Here is a 25,731-nt window from a genome sequence, read left to right as displayed (position 1 = left end):
TTTTGATGTAATGATAAGGTTATTTTATCATTAATTTCAATATTATTATATTAAAACTTTGAAATTAACAGACTATTGAAACAGAAAAAACACCAAATTAGGTGTGTTTTTAATATGCTCTTTGATTTATAAGCTAGTTTTTATGAAATTATGATTACTTTTCTATAATCTTTAAATCGTTAAAGTATCATTAACTAAGGGGTATTTGAATCATCAATTTTAATTTCTAAATTCAAGTCCAGGTCCAAGGACTCAGCTCTATTAAACCGATCATATTTTATAGTAACTGTACAATAAAACTAACAGTAATTAAAAATCTTTAAATCTTAAAGTGATGGATACTTATTAAAAGTTATAAAGCTCTTAATATTATTTTGCACTCAAAGGATGTAGCTCAATGGTGGTTTTGCTTTTCTTTATCATTTATTATCTTATTAGTGTCGTTTACTTGAGTTTTGTTCCAGCTATTAGTCTTACTTTAGTGTCGGCGACTGACACCACGGTACAGCCATTTAAGTTTTTATCTCAAGAAATATGTCTTCTTAAATAATAAATATTTTTATTCTTTATATTTATTGTATCAAAAGATTAAAATAAGTAATAATTCAAGACACTTGAAGTTCAGGCAATTAAATTGAGCGGTTAGAAAGTTTTTAAGGACGTCATTGAAGATATTTCTAATATTATTTTACTAACGTTTATATTAATTCAACGATTGTTTGAATGAGTTATATTTACTAAAGTTTCTAATGCCTAGTACGACTCTTTAATACCTTTAAGCGTCTTAACTGTTACAAACAGCACTTTGATTGCTTGAAACAGAGCCTAGTGTCTTGTTGATTGTTACCTTAATAAGGGCGTGGACATACTATTAGGAGAATATTTTTGAATTAACTCTTAAATAAATTTTGATTATTTTTAAATAGTATTCTATTTATATTTAATAGCACTGCCTAATAACTACAGTTTAAAAAGAAATAAATACTTTGTAATTCACTGGTGGACCAAAGGTTTCGGGTCTCATGAACTACTTGTATACCAACGCATTAATTCTTACCACGTTCCAAGTCAAAACAGGGCTCTCCATTTACGCTGCTGGCTTGTGGTATGGCATAGAAAGGGTTATATAATCTTTAAAATCTTACAAAGCTACTGCAAACAAAATATACCAGTGGCGGCCATACCATTTGTTTGTGAGTATTCGTATATTGTTCTAAAATCAACATTTTTATAGGATTTGCAAATTAAAGATATTTTTAAAGCATAAATAAATATAAAAATAATAATATTATTAACAAATTTTATATTATTTTAATGTGGAAATCTTATTTCTTCTGTATTATTCCTTATAATAAGTCAAGAGTAAAAGTTAACAATTATTTTGCAAGTGTTAATAAACGACTTTCATCGACACTTAATTAGTTTTCAAACTTAATTTAAACACTTCAACGTTACCTCGTTCGAGTTTAATAAGAACGTTTGTAGTCTTATCGTTGTATAATTGACTTTAAAATATTATATATTTATAATAAAGAGCAAAATTTCAAGAGAAAATCTAAGTTTTATGCGAAATTTAACGCTTACCTGATAGGATTTACGTATAATATATGTTATTTCACGCAAATCTCTCCAAACATAAGCTTCATATTCACGTTATAATTATTACGAATTGTGCCGTTGTTATTGAATCTTAAAGGACATTAATAATTAAGTATCAATCTGTTTGTTACGTATGATGTCAGACAGATATCAATTCATGTAAACATGTTGACTTCAGAGAGATTTACCTAATTTCAGCGGTTTACAGAAGCATGAGTACCGGATGGAGAAAATGTCAGATATACCATGACACAACTAACAATAGTAACTCACACTTTATTTCCCGCTTCATTACAATGTTAGTATATATGATAGGAATAAAATGTTGTTATAAAAACATTACCGAGAAAATATTAATGTATTACTCGTGTGTGTTGGGAAAAGTCTTTATTGTTGTGGCCAGAAACTAGTGAACATAAAACCGTCGTTTATTAGATTTGCCACCAGGGACACAGATGAAAAAATATTTCTCACGCGACCAAATTTACAGGTACACAATAGAATAAACGGACCGCCCTATTTTGCAATATAATTTGTTCAAGAAATACTTTTGTATTGTATTTAACATAATTTTTTGTATTTCTCTCAAAAACAAAAACATGGTAAATATTTCTTTGATTTATATTTATATGAGTATAGAGTTAACAAAAGAAGACTATTTTTATGTTTGCTTCTCATAAGAATAAGCAATTAAGAAAACTGTCTTACTAAAAAAATTCAGAGATATACTGCGAGGGGAAGGAATTTTTGTTTATACATACATCCTACCAAAACATGTCGATTTTTATTTTAAAAGTAAGTCTGCTGTTTGTACTTATTTAATATAAAGAGCGGGTCATAGCGCACTTCACGGGCAATAAGTGCCATGGCACGCGGGTCTAAATGGGATGTTGTCACATAGAGCTTCAAAAATATTGTTTCACGTGGTTGACCCTGCGGTTTACATAAACTGGATATTTTAAACTTCTAACATTATAGATTACAAGAACAAAATTACATGCATGGAGAAAATTATATTGTCATCTTATTTCGGAATTGGTTAGTTTTTGTGACGTCTCTGCGACTGTATTACCTGATGGTAGTCATATTTACAATTCTGTGTTGAGCGCTGTAACCATAATCTCGGCGCGGTAATCAGTTCGAACGTGTTTCGCCCATACAAAGGATTATTTTACAGATAGTTTTCATCCCATTTTTTGTTGTTACTTGTAATTATTTGTAATAAAATTGACAAGTAGTAACAGCACAAAGTGATTCCAATAAATATTGGCATTTATTAGTAGATTGATGTTATTAAGATCTATGATTCATTATTGTTTACATTTGGACGAAACGACATGGTATCTAAATGATTATGAACTGTTTAACGTTGTTGGCGTATTTGGGACAGCGTACGAAGATGGTGATTCTTTACATATAGTTATAACTATTTCGCCAGCATCACATTAGCAGTTTATTGGAGGTCAAGGAAGCAGAAATTTGATGGCTTCCGAAGGTGTTTTTTCTTTATAACAAATATAGAAAAAAATAAAGAAGACGAAGGATCCATCACGAGAAAAGTAGACTTATTTTCCTGTTCTAAGACCAATGAAGGTTGATTGCGAGGTAAAACTTGGTCCTATCAAGCTCAAAAAAGAACTAATGATTTATTGTTGAAGTATGTTCTTAAAATTTTTGTTTGTCATATTGTTCATTGTGTAGGTTTTTTTTCATTATTTTATTTCAGTTACAATACAGTTTAAAGAATATTGGTATTACAGTCAACGTAGCCAAGATGAGTTGAAACTAGTGAAAGTTATTATTATAATTATGATTACAAAGCAAATCACCCTGTCATTTTATCCGTTCTTCCCTCACACCAACTAATTAGATGACATAATTGTTAATGTTTAATTTTATTGTCATCTTTCGTTACAATGTTTTCTTTTTTCTGAAACAAAAGCAGTTTTTGCGTACTGAAACTGCTTTTTCCTTATTCTTAATGGTTTCAGTTCGTCCAAAATTAACCATATTAGAAGATCACAAATATTTTGGCTCTGTCGGAGAGCATGTCTGTCTCTAACAATCTGATTCCTCTTGATGTCCATAAAATTTTAATTGATGAATCTTTTGTGCTTAATGTATCGACAGTTGAATCAGTCTTTACGGTTTTTCCTTAAAATAAATGCTATAAGTACTTTTTTTACGATGACTAAACCGAATCATACATGTAAAGAGAGCGAGAGAAAGCGCTCAATAACTAAATTCAACTCAGAAGCCTATGTCCAAAACACAACACTAAATATTTCGTCCGGACTTCCTGAAATCCCGAGTCACTTCCTGAAATCCAAAAAGCATGGATAATTTTGATTAAATAAATTTTCCGGTTAATTTTTATATAATGTGTTTAACCGAGCAATTGCAACCAGACTACAGTTAAATAACAAAATTTATTATGCATTATTTATTATATATATTTAAAATATAACTCGGATTTTGTAATAGTATATTTTTTGTGGTTTTAATATAAACTATAAGTAAACTTTAAAATTAAAATATTATGATTTTTAAGTTTTAAATGGGACTAAAGATGAATGTTTCCATTATGGTCAGGTTGCTACAAGTCTCTATGTAGAAATCTGCATATAATAAATGTATATATATACTTAAAATAACAATAAGTATTTATAAAAACTATGGTTTGAAATGGAAATCTAGGGTTCAAACAAAAAATAAAAAAATAATAATTTCATATTTCTTGGACCTTACATACTCCAAACATGTAAATTCTAAAGTGTGTAGAATTCTTAGAATTTTTTATGTAAGTTTTAGTAAGAATTACATAAAAAGTTTGTATACTTTTGACAAAAAAGTATTTAATGTGCTAAGTTAAGAAAGATGGATTTGGGGCCGGAGCCTCTTGGAACGTTTCTGTTGATTTTGACTTAATCCAGAAGCATACTTTAGTTATATGTTAGTAGGAACTTAGTACGTTACAGTTGTGATAAAGTAAAAGATAAAGTGAAATATTTTCAACCTCAGGATTTAGAACTTCCAGCTCATTTTAGAGTTTCTCCAGTGTTTATCATACCCACAAATATTTCCTATTAATCAGTAATTATTGAATGAGGTTTTAGATCTGATGTAATTTATATCTTTTTTTATTTTTTTGTAAATCTGACAAAGTTTAATTTTTGTCTGATTAATCCGTAAAATAGTACATGGCTAGCAACAGAAAGCTGCAAAGATTCGAGCTAGGGCAGTGAAACTATATATTAGTATAATTTTGGTTATTTATTACTATATGAACCTTGTGATTGATTTTCTTTATTTTCATTCTAGAATTTAAGCTTACAACGACAATGAAATTAAAATAAAACACACTTTTCTACCAAGCAATTATTTTAATGACTTTATCGTTATTTACAGCATAAATATGTATTAAATTTTTTAATTACAGTATATTTTAATAAGTCATTGTAGCGATAATGTTAAATAAAAATAACTTAACGAAATTCTGGCGGGCTTTTAACAAACCTTTTCAGAGAAATAATTTATATTCTTATCACTAAATTTCATTACACCGCTGGACACAATTTTTCAGAAATGTGACATACAATTTGTACTTGAAAGATGTCACATGATTAATTCTTATAAAAAAAAAACCGCAAAATAAAATAAAAGAGATTTTTTTCTTATTCTTTGATATTATAAGTAATATCAAATCAGGATACGATTACATTTACTTTATGCGGTTGTCGTACTGAAAGTAACACATATTGTTCTAGTTGTTAAGTATTTTACGTATAGTCATTTGTTACGTCTGAGTGACACATTAAATGTTATTGGTGTAAGTATAAGTCTCTCTTAGATTGTTCAGTAAAAGCAACGTGAAAAGAATCAAACTGTTGCCAAATGCTTGCTCTAATTCATACAAATACATAATTATAAAAAAAATGTTGACGATATGTGTATACATGCAAAGTGAATATAAAACACATATTTATAGAGCATTTTTTATATGCTAAGTCTTCATTCGCACTGGAATATAGAGCGTTATAAACATTATAATTTCATTCAAACTTCAATATATTCCCGATAGCATTTTCCTGCCAGTTAAAGCCTTCAGCAAAACTTTCTTTGTAAAGAACTAAATGTCATTACATTAGACAGAATAAGTTTCAACACTTCCGAATAAAGTTAGTTTCTAAACTAACATAAGTGTTATGAAAGAGTAGATGTCAAAATATTACCCTATGTAAAAGTAGGAATATTATCCATTTAAACGTTTAATGTCATTTGTATTACTGTAGAATATTTATTTTATTTTTAAACTTAAGATAACTTTTGAATTTATACCCAAATTGTAATTGGTTGTTAGAAGTGTGCTGTAAAGTATCTAGGTTTCAGAGATTCGCTTGGTAACAAGATCATAACAAAACTGTACACGCATTTCCAATGGACCCAAAATACAAATCGCAATTGTTATTAAGCTGGTGATAAATTAAAGTTTTGGACAAAACAGTCGTTAATCATAACGTCTTTGAACTATTTTGGTACATTGTAATTAATTGTACTGTTCAAATCACAATGTCCTTGGATTAAAAATATATGGAAGCCGTTTAAAAGAAATCTATATTTTTGGCTTACTATTGCTTTATGCAAATAAAAGAAAAGAAGTCAGATTTATGTAGAATAATTAAAGTCACCAATGTGGCTAGGCGTTAAGTTTTACTGTAAGAAATAAAAAGGGGGTTCCTACACGGGATAGATTACTCAGTAATAAATGATTGAAAATTAAAAAAATGTTTATATGCTTTAATACTGTCAAATACGATGCAATTATAATGGCGCCCATATATCTTTAAGGAGGTTGTATATACTTAGGTTATTGCGATTAATATCACGTATACTCTTTAAATGACTGAAGAATATTCCTGTAATATAATGGTATAGATATCTCTATGTAGCATCACAACGGCTTCCTTTATGAATTATTATATTTTTTCTTATTGATATTTGATTTTAATTGAGATTTAATGAAAAATAGTGAAACAACAACATACTAACATACTTTGCCACGGTTATTTCAATTCATATCTAACTTTCAAAAATGTAGTTATTTCATATTGGCGTGTTAAAATGAAGGTGCGCTATTAAAAATATACCCGCTGCGGTAATAAGTCATGTTAGCTATAAAATAAACAAATAAATTAAATTTCTGAACTTAAACTTGTTTTTACAGTTTACTAGACTTCTTAAAGAATAGACTAGACTTCATTAAGTAATAATTGGGATCATGAAATGGTAATAATGTTATTATTGTCTATTGTTTTATATATATGTGTGTGTGTGTGTATACATATAGGGCCTTTTAGCAAATTTGGTTTTATTACTAAAAGTAAGTTCGGAGGTCAGTAATTTTTCATAATCTTTTCTCGTTCAAATAAGAAATAGATGGAAACAGCTTTTTAAATGTTTCAAAGTCCTTTAATTTTTTCAATACTACGATTTCGTATGTATGAATGAATGAAAATGATTTTTTCTAGAAATGAATCCATCACTTGGACGCAATTTTTTTTTCTTTATAACATAATACCAATGTTTATTAAATCATATCTTGGCTTTGTTTTATTTAAGATATATTTGGCGTGGTATGAAAACTACTATCGTATTTATTATCGTTACATGAACACTCACGAAAGCGAGTGTGCTGGCAGTAGAGTAAACATGACGGCTAAACGATTGTAAAATTATGCAATACCACTGAAGAAAATTTTCATTCGTATGTATAATATTAGGAAGAAATTAAAATTAATATACAACAAAATATATTTTTTTCATACATTTTCTATTTGAATTTAAATTACAAGCCCAAAAATGTTTTAATGTTAAATATATAATAATTATGTAACTTTATTATATACTACATTTTTATTTTTTTGTATAAACATAAAACTTTAAAAATTAATTATATGTTTTGGTGTCGCAATAGATCTCATCGATTTAACAGTTAATCTACAAACTGTCACCTGAATTAACTTGAACCGGATTTATAGTGTTTATGAAAAAGATGTTTTTTAAAAATCTATTCATTATAAAAAAAAATTAAAACTACATTCAAATGATAGTGAAACTTATATTTTCAATTCAACACTATATAGTTAAATCTATTTTTAAATATCCGAAATCACATCTGAAATATCTGATTGAATACGCAATCTTCTCAAGGTCATTAACTAATATAATTTTACTAATTCAGTAACGCTTCTGAGTACCTATTGCGGATTGTGTAAACAAGATTACAGAAAACACATAGTTCATAAATAATAACACGCCGTGTGTAAACTTGCTTCAATAATATGACAATAATGTTTTACACACGGATTTGATATAGCGAAAAAAATATATATATATTTTTTTATATTAAATCAATTTAAAATAAAATAAATAATTGCTTTCTGAGAAATTTAAATTTGTATATTATCTCACGAGTTCCGAATCGTATTAGATGATTATGTTTCGCTCCTTGACAAGACAAATTATAGCTTCGTTAGTAAAAAGCCGGAACTAATTCAATGATGTGAGAGTTCATCTCCTAAAACAATTATTTTAATCTTATGTAACCGAAATTTATTATCGTTCTAAAATATTAATAAAAATATAATTCACGAAGATCATTACAAAGTGTTGAATATTAAAATTGAACGAAAAAAGTTTTAAATTCTAGTGGACTATTTTGTAGGGGAAACTTCTTTAGGCTTATTTTATAAGGAAGGAGATGCAATGATAGTAAGAAATTTGATTTTATTGGGCATTTACTTTTTGTATGTTTGCAATTTAATCTGAAACTCATTTTCTTGTATTAAATGGTTTAAATTCCCAACGTTTTGAAATAGTACTGCAATTATCTATACTATATTTTATATTGAATCAATGTAGACTATATTTATCTTATTATTATTTACAAAAAAAATATTGAAATATTATTGTAATACATTTAAAATATGCAGAACACAGCTATGTTGAAATTTATGTCCTCTAAATATGTTATTATGGAATGAAAAGTTGTCAACAAAATTATAAATACAAAAACAAACAACCATTGAAATTGGTTATTTCATAAATTGTTTAAAATATTTCAGCAACATTTCAATGATTATGACTACTACATATACAAATATTGTCTGGCTTCACCAGTCTAGACCAAAAGGGTAGCGAGTGCTCTTAAGTATCACACGTACTCCCTTTCCCTTTGCCATAGTAATCCCTTTATTCCATTCTATTTCCTCCTAAATCCTCGTATCCACTAAAGCGAAAACACATCTGGAGCTTAAAACTCAAGCGTATTCTTATCTATTTTTATATATCCTTCAATAAATTTCGGCGTACATTTATATGTAAAAGAAATAGAATTGAAAAAATCTAATCCAGGAAAAAAGTTATCAGTGGACTATAAATTGTTCATAAACATTGCACTTTATGGAGTACCGTTGTTTAGCTGATATATCAAATCGTTTCGTGTAATGTATGTATAATAAACATACATGATCCGATACGAAAATCAAAACTTTGATTACAACTAACGCTTTCCATAATCTTGGTTATATTTTACTATTCAAAAGTTGCATAAAGGTAAGTAAAAAACTTATCTTCGTTTAAATGAAAATAATATTTTTATTTTTCATCTGATAAATAACAGGACCAACTGACAGACATTCACATCTCGTCTGCCCGTGATCACGGTTGATGAAAAGTAACCGAAACGTCGGGAGCAGTTTTTCACAAAAAATAAATCACGAGTAGTAGTATATATATAGAAAAGTATTAGTCTCATTTAAATGAATAAAACTCGCGAAAGTCTTAGATCTCAAAGTTATCTTCATTAAAAATATTAAATATGTTCATAGAAGTTTTTGGGTCTTATTTAGTTAAAAATTTTAGAATTTTATGCAAGTACGATGAACTTTTACAAAAGTTATCCTAGACTTTTTTATATCGAAATTGGAAGGATATCCACAAAGATTTTCAGCTTGCTACCTTCCTTTTAAGATATTATCTTGTTACCTTTCTTTTAAGTATTATATTGTTTGTTTTTTGTATACTAAAATAATATGTAATGATGATATTTTTTACATTTTGCTAATGAAAATCCCAGAAACGATGTTTCTTTTTTCTATTCGCATTTTGTTATAAAATTTGTGTTTGTCTTTTTTTCTATGCTATATAACTTTTAAAAGAACGAGAACTTTTTGTTATTATACTCACACATATATTCTTTTGCTTATATATATTTGCACAGGTGTTGTGTCCTGAATCAATGCTACCGCCATCTCTATCTGGTTCGATGCATGTTAGTCAATTTGAATCTTCATTGCATGATTTAAATTTCCGTTTCACTGATTCTGTATTTGACAGACGGTTTAAACGATCTTCCGATATGTTTAGCAAGTATCATTTGATATACTTTTCTACGTAAAATTGGGTTTTTAATGATTAATGTATAAGGTTTTAAGTTGTTTACAGTAAGAAGCAAATGCACTCTTTTCGAACTCGTGAAAAAATAAATATGTAAATATTTTTTTGTTATTAAAACTAGTTCAAAATGAAAAATTTATTCTTATTAATGGTTTGTTAATAATCAGATGTGTCTTATCCATAATTATTTACATATTCTAGGATGATTAATGATAAAATAAAAGATATTTTTAGAATTTACATAATTCAATTTGAGTACAATTACTGAGATTCCTAAAATGGTCCTTGGCACCGGAATCATCGTCGAAGCGAGTCAATAAAGCAGTCCTATTATCAAATTCATTGATAATATTATCGCTACATTCTCGTTTGATATGAAATATGAATATATTCTTAAGGTCGTTCCTTTATCAGATATATTTGGCGGGAACCCAAAGATTGTATTACAACTTTAGCTCGGTGCCAAACAAGGGACCGTTGAATAAGGTCTAATGTACATAAGATGGAAAGTAATCTTGATTCATGAAAATCTTTATGACCGTATTCAGCTACATTACTTTTCATATCTGTGTATGGGCGACATGTCTTTAAAAGTATTGACTTAATGCATAACATTAACTATATATTGATGTTTTTAAACATATTGTTTGTTTATTTCATATTGGAAATGCATCACATTGCTTTTTACTTTTTATGTAACTAAAAACAAAATCAAACAGAACAAAGGCTTAAAACTTATTGTCAAAATATACGTACCTGTGTCCATAGTTTTTATTTTAGTTTATTTAAATTTATGCGTTTCTGTAAATAGAAAAACTGTAATTCTACATGTTTTTAAGTATTTTTTTTTATTATGAAGAAGTAGATGGCGAGGCCATTTATCACATATAGTATTTGCACAAAGAGCTACCGCAATTAGGATGTTAATCACTCCAGGTAGTCAATAGTCCCAAAAGCTCTACATTATTTTATTTACATTGAAAGAAATGTTAAATGAAAAAATATTGAGACATAGTATTAGATATTGCAAAGTACGCTATAAAAGCGATGTTCTGGAAGAAAATCTGATATAAAATTCGAAATATCTGTACGTAGATTTGATCAAATAAGCACGAGCATACTTTTGACTTAAATTTAAAACTAAATTTTAATATTATTACAGAAAATATACTGGCCCATTACATTCTTTATCATATTCTGCTGCTGTTCAAAATAGAAACACATACTACCCTTCATACTTTGCGATTGTTATGTTGTGTTGAGGCGTTTAATATTTTGCTACATATTAATTAAGTGTCCAGGAAAAGAAATTTTATTTTATTAAGAATAAGGGCACACTTAACAACACCTGTTTACTTCTACTCGTGTCATACACAAGCGTTTGCTTCACGTCTTTCAGACATTAATATCTTAAGCACTTGCTTGAGGTTCACCCTAGAATATTACAAACTTCGATCTTCGAAGGGATCAAGTCCAAATCAATTTTCCATTAGACACAACAGTACTACCTACGTCTCACTGACTTTGGCTGTGAGGACGACATTCCCCTACATGCAAGTGACATTGGCGTTTTGCCGTTGCAGGACAGAATTATGTCACAACTTTAGATAATGTCTTCCTTTCAATAAAGTTCTAAGCCAAGCTACAGCCTCACAGATAACACTCTTGGGACGAACCTTCTCCACAATTGCAAGATAGGTCACGCCATATTTCGTAGCGGCGATGTCAGAGCCAATAGGGATAACAGCTATGATCAATTCGAATACAAAAAATGTTTATAAAAAAAATTATGGGTCATAATTGTAATTTTGTAACAAAATTATTAGTATAAGCAGACTGAATATTTTAGCTTTCGTCTTTGGTTACTTTACGAGGACTTACTCGAGGCAAGAAAAAGACTCAGTACATATGTATATCTGAACAACCAAAGAATAGTTTAACATACCTGGCCCACTAGTAAACATTTAATTGTTTTAACTACACATTCTTTTGTTTTAATCTACAGTTCCTTAGGAACAGTAAATATTTTCACAGGACAAAGAAAATATGTAGCAAAGGAATAAAATAGGAACAACTTATTCCCATAGAAAAGCTTGAAACAATAGCAGTAACTGTGAGATAGTGCCAAATTTTACTCTTGTGCTCGGTCCAAAAGTATACTAAATATAATCTAATTTAATTAGTACATGGATATACTTTTATCAAGAAAACCATTTAGGCGTCTGATTTTCTTCTGAAGTTGGGTCAAAATTTAATCAATGGTATCGGTTTTGACGAAAAACCAGTATTCAAATCTTTGACAAATTATTTTTAACTAGTAACGTATAAACTGAAAAAAAACACAAGTTTGAAATATAATATATCTTTATTGCCTTAAATATTTCGTATGGTAAATTATCACTCGCATCTGACGTACATGTATAATTAGAGACAACCCTACATCCATATTCAATACGAATATTTGGTTATAATTAAATCAGGCAGTTAATGAACTAATTAGTGTCTGATAATTTCTATATACTATTGACATTAAATTAATATCGATTAACAAATTACCGTACCTCTAAGGGATAGTCCGTTAAAGAGATTCGATTGGTCCTTAAAAAGTGGTATTCTGGTTTTTGTTTATTGTTATTTTGTATTACAAAAGCATTCATTGAAACCGAATAGAAATGAAATAATAGTTACAAATGCATGAGTATATTGGTACGCTGCTAAATTTGTTCTTCACTGTTTTAAAGCGACTATACTAGTTTTAGAATACACGGTGTAAGAATTATATACCTAATAAGCCTTTAAATACTATTTACGAATGAATGAAATACCCACCTGGTTTTTTTAAATTGCATCGAACAGATTAGAGGAAAGTCACAATGAAATTATTTTTTCACATGAAATCTTAAGAAAATTTTACATAATACAATAGTGTCAAATTTTCGAGTGCGTCGGTAAGCTTTGATCAAACTAACCTACTTAAATTTGGCTTTAGGAAGTGTTTAACTTCTTAGATATGTCTTACCTAATCAGAATTCTAGCTCTATATAAACATAATTTTATTAACCTAAAAGTCAGTTACTTAAGACTTATATACCTACATTATTTTTATAAGCACAATCTATTTGTTGTGATCAAAGACTGATGTCTTTCGCCTTTTTTATAGATTAAGTCGATGAATAATTCTAACCGTCCATAAAAAATAATGATACCAAAGTAATTTACCACTTTATAAATCAAGTTCAGTAAAGTTTACTAATTGATCGAGGAAAACCCAGTGACTCCTTAATGACCGTCGGAGAAAATTTTATCTTTCATTTTAGGAACTCTGAAAGAAAGTTCCAAATTATATACTACATTTACAAAAAATGACCTATCTCTTTATTTTGATATTGATTAATATAAATAAAGATATGAGGTTTTGAGCTGTCTTTTTTAAACACATGTTATATATATTATGAATGTTCAAATAAAAAAAAAAAACTGTTCAATAACATTCACAACTCGAAACGTGATAAGTTTAAAACGAAACTATTTACTTGTTTTATTAACAGCGCGGACGGGGGACAACTACTTATAATCCGTTTATAACATTCGTGACTTCGTGTTATCAGCAAGTTGCGCTACAACAGAATTTAGATTTCACGCAAAGAAAGTAACATCACAAAGAAATATTAAAACTTGTTTTAAAGAGAATAAATTTAAAGCGTCGTGTTAATGTTTTTTTTTTTATTTATAGCAATTAAATAGTAAATAAAAAAATACAAAATAAAGTAATATTTTTAATCTATTTTAACTGTGATGAAACTACCGTGATGACGTCATAAACGTTTTCCAATATATAATCTGTTTGTTATCTGTTACATAAAGTACTTAAAGTTAAACCAACACTTAAACTGTGATATGTTGAATAAATTGAATTTGTTGAAGGTAAAAATATATTGTAATGTAATATTATATTTAAATTTTTTTATCCACATTATTCTGGGTAGATTGAGATTATAGCGAATGAAATTTAATCAGTATGTAGGTAATATTATTAGTACTAACTAGCTAATATTTATAGTAAAAAATTATATATGGAAAATTCGGATGTTGTATCCCATAAATCTTCTGAAGTAATTTATTCCGAGAGTTTTCTCACGACCACCTGAGTCAACTGTGATTTGAATACAATCTATTCCAACTTCCTAACACGATCTGATATTAAAGAGACCAAATTTTAACGAAAATTTTAATCAAAATCACACTCGATAAGATTTGTAAATTCAATATATGAATAATAATTACATAGTAATCTAGTGTTAAATTATATTCAGTGTTACAATTATAAGTCGTACATACAAAATATTCAAGATTAATATCCGGATAGCTTCACGTCTTTAATCAGACGGATGAAAATGAGGTCAGTTTGGATGAATCCTGCGTTTAGTCATAAATTCTTAGATGTGTGAAAATTCTTATCCCTACGCAGCTGGACATAAAGATCATGTTAAAACACGTCTTACGATCTCCAGGAGATTGAACAATATGGCCAAGATTGCGCTCTGGAGCTGACAGATATATTTTCGGAGAGAATTGTGTGTTGCCTTGAATTTTTTACAACACTTATGTTAGCGTAATAAGAATTTTATATCTCTTCGATTGTTTTTTTATGAATTATTGTTTGTAATTTTTTATGTACAACCCGTTCTTCAAATTGCTGCCATTTTTTTATAGCTTAGGCCCTTTGTTCACTCATTAATATAGTATTGCTGAAGATATATTCCGTACCACCGTGTGGTTTCATTTTCTTTAGAGATAACTTTCAAAGATACAAACAGTTCTTTGTCTGTGAATCAGAACAGAACTGGGGAACGAACATACATTTTTGATATAAAGAAAGTCTTGTCGACATATGAAATTTCCTTACGGTATTGTGACTACCACAATGTTATTATACTTGAATCATTCTATAATGAGTTGTATAGTTAATACTATATAGTTGATATTATATGCACAATTTCTTATGTTAAGTGCAAGTCGTTTATAGTGAGACATAATAATACAACATAAATATTAAACTAATGTATTTTGAATTGTGTTCAGAGACGTCGATACACGACGAAAACTATTTGTCATTGTCTTCGATCCTCACGACTGATAAATGGTCAGTCACTTAATTATGCTTCAAAGCCATCTCCTGGTAAAAATTGTTTAACGGTAAGTAAGCTGATGGATATAATTGATGAGAGTTTAACTTGTAAATACCATGTATATATTTTATTCAGTTAAAATTTAAAAACATACAGTTATAGGGTTTTTTTAATATATAAAGCTTTAGGTCAACAATATTTATTTTTATACGAACTGCAGTCAGTGTGGATTTTTTCTTGATCATGACTCGTAAAGACGCATCATTTTTCATGCCTCTTTATTGAAGACTCTCCCTGAGATGATCATAATGTATGAACCTTTAGCTTTACTATTATAATAATTTCAGAGGTTTATAAGAAGGATTAGTAAATGATTGAGAGGATTTGTTAATGACACAGGTCAGAATAACTTGATATGATATGCGGTTCTGCTCATTATAACTGTTTCTTGTATAAAGATGCATATGTAAATCGCTCATTACTTATAAAGGAATACAAATTTTATTATGACTATGTTAACTTATTATGAATATAACTGTAAATACATTATAAACGGATCGAGTTTTTTAATATTTCTCTTTTATCCGCGACCGTTTGCCTTTGATCAATACAATCCTTAATAAGTATGTGAGTTATTTGTAAAAAAGGTATATTTGTCAACGATTTGTCTGTAAACATCAAATCCGCTAGAGATCTGTATTATTTGTCATATATCAAATTTCTAAGAGTTGGGATTTATTTTATAGTAAGTTGCGCAGTTTATAGAGTTATTATACTTCGTTGGAATCAATTTTAAAATAGCATTAATAAAAATAGACAATAAGATACTCCAGTTACCATATAGTGTTAAATTTTGCGTTTAATTTATTTAAATAAATATCCCGCAGCTGATAATAATGACTATTAAACAGATATGTAGAATAGGAACTGGAATTAGATGAATCGGAGTTAGAAAGCTGTTAAAAAGGTACACATAAAACGTAGATCAAGAAGAATTAATGCTATTTTATTATGTGAGTTAGTTGTTTTAAATACGTCATTCCAGTACCAGAACTACGTCGGTCGGGTCGTATCTATGGCGACTATCAATATTTACCGCAAGTAATGACACTGCCTAAATTCGTTATTCTTCGATTAAAATAGAGCGGCACTGCAGCCTTTGCACTGCACTCTGAATACATTATCCATATATTGTATATCATAAGTGTTACATCAAAATGATAAGAATCTTAGGACTAAGAAAAACTGTAAATGACACAGAATAGAACGAAGAGTTTCTTTTAAAATTATTTCATGATTTTGTCTTTTAAAACTTAATTTCTTCATGGTGTTAATATGGGAGTGACAAAATAATCTAGTGAAAGATTATTATAAACGTGATATATATCTTATAAAGGGACATTGTTTTCTTAAATAAGCTAAAATATTCATTCCTAACACATAGAAAGTACAAATTAAAAGCAAAATTTTATGTGATCCAATAAAAATTTAAAGTAACTGTAGTTTTGTGGGTGGCATTTATTGCAATCTATACATTACAATTTATTTCTATTGCTCTATAAACAATATAAAATGTAGTAGTCATGAAGTCAGTCGTTATATATTCAAGGAAAGTAAACGTCAGAATTTTTTAATTTTCTCAAATTCACTTGTACTTGTCCGTTCGGGTTGTAAGTTGTTGTATTAAAGTGCAGACTGTGATTTTCGTTAGCGTGACTTGTTACGTTTTTTAATTCGTTAGGATATTTTGATGAGTATACTCATATTAATGTTAAAAATATGTCTGAATTTTAAAATTACCCTAGTCTCTCCTTAATCACATGTAACGGTTATAGGATCATGGGCGTTGGATAAAAATATTTTTATGGTTATCGATCAGATATTTTCTAACCGCAATATCTATTTTCGGTTCAAAGAGTAAAGATCAGGAAATTACGTGAGTGATGGATGACTTTTCACTTTTATATTTTTATTAACATTTTCGTGCTTTGCAACGGTGTCGCAAGACTTTCGTGAAAATTTCATTTCATGAAGGAAAATATTTATCATATACTTAATAATTTACGACTACTTAAGTGAACGTAGATCCATAAATATTATAAACATTAAAAAAAAATTATACGTTTAAAATATAATTAAAAGATATATATTTATAAGGAACTTCTTAATTTAAACTTTTTAAAAAAGAGAGAAGAAAGAAAAATAAAAGTATATAAAAATAAAAATGCAGATCTAAGAATTACCACAGATAATCCAGTCCCATAAATCGTTCACACACTTCACATCACGACAAGTTGTATCACGCGGGTTCGCTTTCCGTAACGGACGTGTTACCGCGGGAGCGATGTAGGCGCGTCTGTCCTCCGCGCCGACTGCATTGCGATGTTACCCAAGATTCCGTGTCGTTTGGAACTGACTGGAATCGTTTCAAACGATGAACCTTCCAACCGCCGGCGATAACGAGGAAACTGGCCTGACTTTTCGGGGACGAAATTTAATCTCGGCAGGAGCACGTAGGAGTTTGCCGGTGCAATTTGTAATCTGTTCAGAGCCCTCAATTTGGTATTGTTTTTTATTTTAGTTAGACCTGAAAATCTTCCACGCATTTTTTTATTACTTGATATCCATGTAAATGCTTTATTTTGTAACGGCAATAATCTTTCAATCATTTTCTCAGAAAACTTTGCGGGCTCGATCTAATAAAAGTTACCCAAGTTTTAAGGTCGCTGGGTGAACGACTTTTGAATCAACAGAAGATGAAAAAACAAATTATGGTATAAACTACATTACCGTTGCTCTCTTTATAATTGCGTTAGGATGAAAAATAATGATTTATAAGGATCCTACAGCAATTTAAGGTACACCTGGGGAAAATAGTTAGATATGGTTTAATACTATATGGTAAAAAGCTATTCAGATCTTTGACTTTTTAAGAACCGCCTTTGTTATTGTCACGGCGCCCCGTTGAAGCAGATTTTAAACAATATTTTTTTTATACCGGTTAGGATTTTGGTCCGAAGCATTCTGTTGCAGGTCCTACTAGTTTATTTAGAACCAATAATTTGGTTCAATATCGCTTTTTGGCAAACGCCGAGACAAGTACTTTTTGCTTATAAACCAAGTCAGTTGTACAAATAAGAAAAAGGTATATACAAAAGTTTTTGTTTTGAACAGAAATTTGCCTTAATGTGTTGTATGTTTTACTTTTAACTAATTAGTTTCACTTTAAAGTTTAAAGGCTTTTTTGGGAGTACTAATTTTATAGTTTTATCGCCTGAAAATTAACTATTTAGCCCCGATAAATAATGTTATTTATGTAACGTAAAGAAAAACTAGGTGTTTATGAAAAAAAAAAGTAAAACGCCAGAACTTTATCTGGCCTTATATTTCTGACGCCAAGCATTGCCTCTATTGTTATTTTCCTATTTGTAAGTCAAACTCTATGTGCTGCCACTGTTTTACATGGGATTGAAAAATTACGTACTTAGAAATAATCTAGTCTTGTTATTACTGCAATATTAATTAATTATCGTTATTATTAAATATATGTTAATATTATGTATAAAACATTATCATTACCAATAGAGTCGGGAACCTTTGATACTTATTCCCAATATGAAAATAGTAAAACATGAGAGATCTTCTTTAGTTTTGTATATTTTGGTACTGGAATGATATTATATACTTACTGTATCTTCTGTTAAAAATGACCAGATAAATAGATTCTTATCAGTAGATCGTTCAAAACCTCCCTACCTACTTACCTATAGGTAATATAAGTGTATATAAATAATTTTAAATCATGTCAATACATAATAGAATTTAAATGCTTAATGGAGCGAATCGAAAATACATAAATTAAGTACATAATGAAAGTGATCATAGCCACACCAGATTTTCAATTTTCCGCCGAGTGGGAAGATTGGAGATAAGCATAATAAAGTTTCTGACTCGTTTCGCTTAATGGAAGTGATTTGAGTGGTCATAACACGGATTTTTTATTGCTGTCATTCCCTTCGCCTTCCTTTTGTGGTAATTTAATCGTTTTTCCGATCCCGTTCAGTATTTATGTACGGTATTTGTCGAAATTAGCTCCCTTTAAACGTAGTAACACCTTTACAGAATAATTCAATAATGTTGTTGGCTTCCCAACCACGTCTTTTCTTTTGTAATAACGAATACAGTTTGCCCCAAAATTATTAAAAAATGAGACCAAAAGTTAATTCATATAAAAGTTCATTACTATCTTTTTTGCTTTTACCACAAGAATAAAAATACAACTAAAAGTAAAGAATTATAATAGAACAGTAATTTATAATTTATGATAACCAATAACAACATAAAAATTATCATGTATTTATTTCTAGGAATTATCTACATAACATTAATCCCAGCACATGCGGTTAGACGAACGATGGGCATTCGTATGAATTTAATGAATTGCCCATTTCTCTCGCCACAACGACTTGCAACCCCTGAAAATAAAGTCATTTTTAGCCTTGTGATATTTAACAAAAACAAAACAATTCTTCAGTTCTCTTTCTTTTGCTCTACACCAAATTAACATACATTTGGATAAACAAAACAATGTTTATTTAATGTTTTATAAAAAAAAACGATTTTGTCTTGTTACTGCTACAATAGTGATTTCCAACTATTTTGAGGAAGACAATGCGGGCTTTGAGGATTGGACTGCAATAATAGACATTTATCTGATTGTCTGTCTTCAACGATATGATCAGCGCTCATTCACCATCTGGATAAAACGTCTTCCCTCTGATTATATGGTATAATGTCTTTACTCAGTCACAGATGCCGTCTAAATTGTAACTGCTTGGAGACTTAGGTTTAGATTCTCATTAATATAACTAACAAAAAATTATCTAGAAATTCAGATCGATTTTGCTCATTCTTACTATTTTCTAAAGTAATACTCTCTATAACACTCTTTGGTATTTTTAATACGTACTATTGTAGGGTTTTTTAAATGACTTAAATGACGTAACGTTTTTTATGGTACAGGCCTAATCTGCAAAATATTTGTGTGGTCAAGTTGAGTGAATATTTAATGTTAATAAAGTCAATCTATTTTGGATTACCTCCCAGGATCTGTCAGAGATTTATGATTGATTCGCACGTGGCTATAATACCGTATTCGGTATCCTTAAAGCGTTTACAAATTTTTAATTTATGACTATGGGTATTATCATTAAATTAAAATTTTTAAGTCTGTTTAAACAGGTACCATTTCCGCGAAGAATTTTCTAAATCTCAGCATTAGCTCTCTCAGTGTAACCTAATTTACCAAGTCAAGCCAAGGGATTTAAATAGGAAGGTAACTTTTGGAAATTACTTAAGCATTCATGCATGTGTATCATGCTCTACATGAAAGGATAAAATTGCCATGATATGAGATATTTCCAGGTACAGGCTTTGTTTCCAATTATACAAAGGTTGAGGAAATATAAATTAGTTATGTATGTAAGTATACTAAATTTAATATTTTTTACTAATTTTTCCTTATTAGTATCTCTCTACTGGATAGATAACTAGACAGCTTGTTTTAAATTTTATAGAGCTTAATTAATAACATGAGCCTTTCGGAATATTGTTAATATTAAAAAATATATTTTTGTCAGAAAATGTATAGTTTTGCAAAAGAAAAGCTTATTTTCTAATCAGTGTCTAGTTTGAATTATAATAATTCGCTCTTAAGTATATTAGTCCCTCAGTCCAACAACACAAACATATTTCTGGTTTGTAAACTCTCCAGACGAGCTATTGATTATTTAATTAATCACAAACGTCTCCGAAACAAGGACGGGAATTCAGATATTTATATAAATTTATAGTAAATAGGATGTACACAAGGAATTAATTCAATTATATCGGTTGCGCTATCAAGGTCCACGGTTTATTTGTTATATTGCCGGTGGACTGAGATTGTTAGTTCATATATAAAAAGGGTTTGTATTTTAATCTACCAAGCATATTCAAAGCGAATATCGAACACGATCTTCTAAGATTTTCATATGTATTGTTTTCATAAAAATATCTACCCAATCGTATATATTAACCAATCGTTGGAGCTTCAGCTACAACTGTTTAAAATACGTATTAAAATACATTAAAACGATTAAAAATTTCTATTAATTAAATCAAATATTTGTATTTTTTTTTTAGCTAATTGATGACATTAGGGTGATCACTGTTTTTCATGAGCAGGTTGACACTCCGTTTCAGTAAAAACGAAAGTAACGGTATCTTAAAAAGATATCCAGACCATGTATTTTTAAAATAAAATTTTTATATTCATGTGCAATGAGCGTAGACTACTGGTGAGTTGATTAAAATTAAAATCTAGCATTCTGTGAAGTCAAAGCGTTACTACCGGAATGGTATCGGTAGCCGTATTGTGCTATCTGGCTTTAAACCAATGGGCAGTCAGGGAAATATAGAAATAAAAACCCGGCAAAAATGTGTAAGTTTAAAAAAATTATCATAGAAAATGTTTATACTGCTTCTACTTCATACTTAATTCTTTATTGCCGTTAGTGAGCTAGTGTATATACATGTATAATAAATGTACAAACGTATAGACGGTTCATGACGCCTAAGTGCCACCATCGATGTAATTGAAGGGCAATTAGTGGAATGAATGACTGAATGGGCCGTCTAGAGCAGTGCTTATAGTTAAGAGTGAATTATCATAATGATATTAAGAGAATATTATCGCGAAGGTGGATTGTAAATATCGACGGAAGTTTTACCTGAAAAAAAATTATAATTTTTTATGTTTGAATTATACTCGTATAAAATAGTTATTTTGAAATAATATTTGACTTTTGATATTAATGATGTTATCATAGCAGTATAAGTAATATGTAAATAAAAACTTGAAATATTCTTGAAGCTCGTACAATTTGTAAAGGAAATATATATTTACAAGTACCGCAAGAAAGTTTACTTGTTTAATAATAAAAATTTCTATCAAAGTTTCCATGCCATATTTTGCCATGTTATGTATTAATAACATTATTTTAATATGTTTCATTTTAATTCATAATTAAAAACCAGTTAATTTATTAAAAATATTATAAAGGTTTTTTTGGATTTTTTTTGAGAGGAGACTCATTATTTCAATGGGTTAACCCATTGAGACCGTGTTTTAATAAATTATAACTCTCACTCAATTTGCTGTTTAAAATTTACATAATTGATTTTATATAAAAGTTTAATTTATAATAAAAATGTATCTGTTTTTAAATTATTCGGTTAACATAATTAACACGTAAAATTTATAATTTACTCGTTCGTGTTGGCTGCATGAAGGAGCTCGCTGCTTAGCGATAAGGCTAAGATTGTAAATTTTTATCTACAATAATACAAATAAAGAATATATTAACTAATATTAACAACATACCCATTGTTGCACTGTAAATTATCTATGGAATTAATTACATTGATGACCTGTGTATATTGACCGTTAATAAAGAGACTGAATTTACGAAAAATAAAAATACTTGTGAAATCAAACAGCCTACGCTCAAGTTGAAGGTCAGTCCGTCGTGTTCACTACAGGAAATGAAGCGGTCGCAGGATTGAAGGAAATTATTTTGCAATGTGGTTTGTAATGCCTTCGTATTAAACATTTATTATAAGTATAAACTCGAAAGTTTGTACACGATTCTCTGACCATCGTTCTTAAAAAAAATATATGAAAGCTTATGATCAAATTTGCTTTAAAGTGGAAACATATTTTCTTATCTTTTCCGCTAAAAGTATTAAAATGAGCGGAGTACGAGTATTAATAACTTCAGATTGCATTTTAAACTTTATTTCGTAAAACCGTACAAGTACTTTCACATATGTTTAAAGTCGTTTAAGACCGTTAAAATTTCAAACTTTTAAGAGTAGATTTGTGCATAACCATTTGAATTTTAAACACCTTATTAGAATAATAGATGATGTATATCTATAAGTGAGTTTTATAAAAAAAAAAAATATTAATTTAAACTTAAACTAATAACAGATACATAAATAAGTGGCTCATAATTTTTAAGCATTCAAATAACTTGATAGTAGATATTACATTCACAGCACATCAAAGGCATATTTCTGCGAAGACGTTAGACACAGCGGTATTCATAAAAGTCTTGCAATAAAACCTCTTACGAGACTTTTATTGTGTAGTAAAATAATAAGGATCAACATATAACGTTCCAATGCCTTATGAAAAATTCACAATAACTATTTACTCTTTCATTAAGGAAATATCTTAAGAATTAAAAATGCTAATAACCTTTCGGTACTCTACCGTTTGGGAAAAATGAATGCTCGTCATGCGCTCCGTATTTTAAGAATCAGCAACAATTAAAGCTTCTTTTTAATGAAAGTAATGACTTTCAAAGTCATTACTTTATTTGCGTAATTTAATTCAGTTTAGTCTTTTTTATTGATCAGTTAAATTTTCGCAATTATTTATATTCCTTGCATAAAACGGAGAGGACCAAAATATTTCGTTGGATATGTCTGTCATGTTCTGTTATTTAAGAGCATTTGGTAAATAGTAACATCAATATCAAACCCGAAACAAATTTATACGAATAATGAAAAAAATGTTATTGATAGTCAAATACATTTTGAGTCGTAATATTTCTTAGAAATTACTTACTGTATAATGTTTATTAAAAACTACATAACTAGTAAAAATACTTGTTAAGTAGTGAGCACGAGGTATGCTTAGTACCTAGTATATATCAAAAATATCTTTAAAACAAAGTTGCTTGCGGGAAGTTTAGCCGAGAAGCGAGATTAGTTTTTTAAGCTGCTGAAATATTGGTAATGAGATCTGCTCTGTCGAAGTTTGCTTTTAATAATATTGAAAATTTTAAATAATAACAAGAAATTAGATTATCCAGGTGAACAACATAGTGCTACTGAATCTAAATGAATTTTCTTATTCAACCTCCAACCTCAATTAGAGTTTTTAATAATGGCTCTAAAACTAATTTTGAACCGAAATTAAATTCCGTATTACTATATTGTCATTGCAACTGAAGGTTAGAAGTTAGGTAGTTAGAATTGTATAACAATCTTCGCGTCAAATAAAAGCGAACCTTAAACCAAGCATTTTTAATGTGTAATACAAGCTTGAAATTTCTAAAAGTAGTTGATATTTGTTATAATGAAGATTTATAAGTACATAGATTGATTTCTTCGATGACTTTAATAAGTAAATACATTTATATATATATATATATTGATTGTTTATATTTGTTAAATATTTTTTGCCTTTTATATAATATGTATTAAGCCTATCTTCTATTAACATAGCTATTTATTTTATTAAAACTAACGGCTTATTTCAATTCCATTAAAATATATTTATGAAACCATTGGTTTGTTTACGATACAATTTGTCGTCCTAAGTGTCAAATTTTAAAATATGCTAAATAAGAATGCAGAAAATTGAACACAGATATATAATTTTCGCTTTTCTGTTTAGTCGAAAAAAAATTCTTTAGAAAAATTTTCTGATATGGCGCCCATACCGCAGCCTATATTAAATTCTTAAGCTCGAGTTTCCTTCATATTAAGATGCAACGGAGTTGTTCAGAAAACAAGACTTTCTTATATTGAGTGATATATGAACATCTCAAAAAATTATTGTCTATTCGTTGTAACTGACTAAACCGACTTAATGTTATCCTCTTGTGAGGCGGCTGTAATATATGCACATTTACATTTAAGAAGTGTCCAACTCAATATTAACTTAAAACGTTTGAAGAATGACTGCTTATGTGGCGAATGGTTAGTGTTCCTTTCATTTCATTCCGAATCACCGGCGAGATTAATATGAAAGCTAACCGTCTATAAAAACTGTCTGGGTATTAACTGTTATTACCTCTCCACTATATAACTTTTCTGCGTCTTTGGATTTAATTATATAATATCTGCGGTTCTCCATGACTTGGCGCAGTTATATAAGTATAAAATTTTATATACTAACTCTCTCGTTGTTCTTTTTGTAAAAAGGTTCTGACTTGGAATCAATACTTAATTTTGATCTTATACGGTATTAAATCGTTAACTTATTGTCTGGTCTACAAAAGTCTGCTCTGACATCAGTTTACTCAAATTTTTATTAATCTGTGATAATTTTTTTTACGTTTAAAAGTCAGCTGTGCTTGATTTTACTGATGTATATATAAATGCCACACACTGAAAATCTAAGTATAATCAACTGTCAGTATTATTAAACAAATAATTGACTATTTATTAAAATAAGAATTTAAAATACATATTTTTTTGTGTTAAACCAGAGTTATGAAACCATATTGTCTTTATTTTTCCTACATTACAAATAAGGTATTCCTTCACGTTAAAGGATTTCATCAACGCGAATAGACACTTGCCTTCTGGTGTTATAAAATTTTACGTTAACATATGTGCTAACAAAAGTTTATTCAAAACATAAATTACTTCTTATAACACAGTATCTTGTATCTTCATACTCAATATTGTATTTAAATACAACCTTGAA

The 25,731-nt window shown here is 28.9% G+C and overlaps 1 protein-coding gene across 3 annotated transcripts in view; it reads right to left on the bottom strand.

Moving 5' to 3' along the window:
• Positions 1-17,504, bottom strand: part of LOC116779542 (dual specificity calcium/calmodulin-dependent 3',5'-cyclic nucleotide phosphodiesterase 1) — a 113,687-nt gene extending 96,183 nt beyond the window's left edge. Inside the window, exon 1 of one of the 3 annotated variants that reach the window (XM_061529917.1) lies at positions 17,429-17,504. The gene's annotated coding sequence lies outside the window, so the exon portion shown is untranslated. The remainder of the gene's footprint in view (positions 1-17,428) is intronic. The other 2 variants (XM_061529887.1, XM_061529913.1) reach the window with 2 other exon arrangements.
• Between the last annotated feature and the right edge of the window lie 8,227 nt (positions 17,505-25,731).

Source organism: Danaus plexippus, chromosome 2, assembly GCF_018135715.1.
Source record: "Danaus plexippus chromosome 2, MEX_DaPlex, whole genome shotgun sequence".
NCBI lineage: Eukaryota > Metazoa > Arthropoda > Insecta > Lepidoptera > Nymphalidae > Danaus > Danaus plexippus.
Note: the sequence above shows the minus strand (reverse complement) of the source record. Positions and strands in the feature narration are given on the sequence as shown.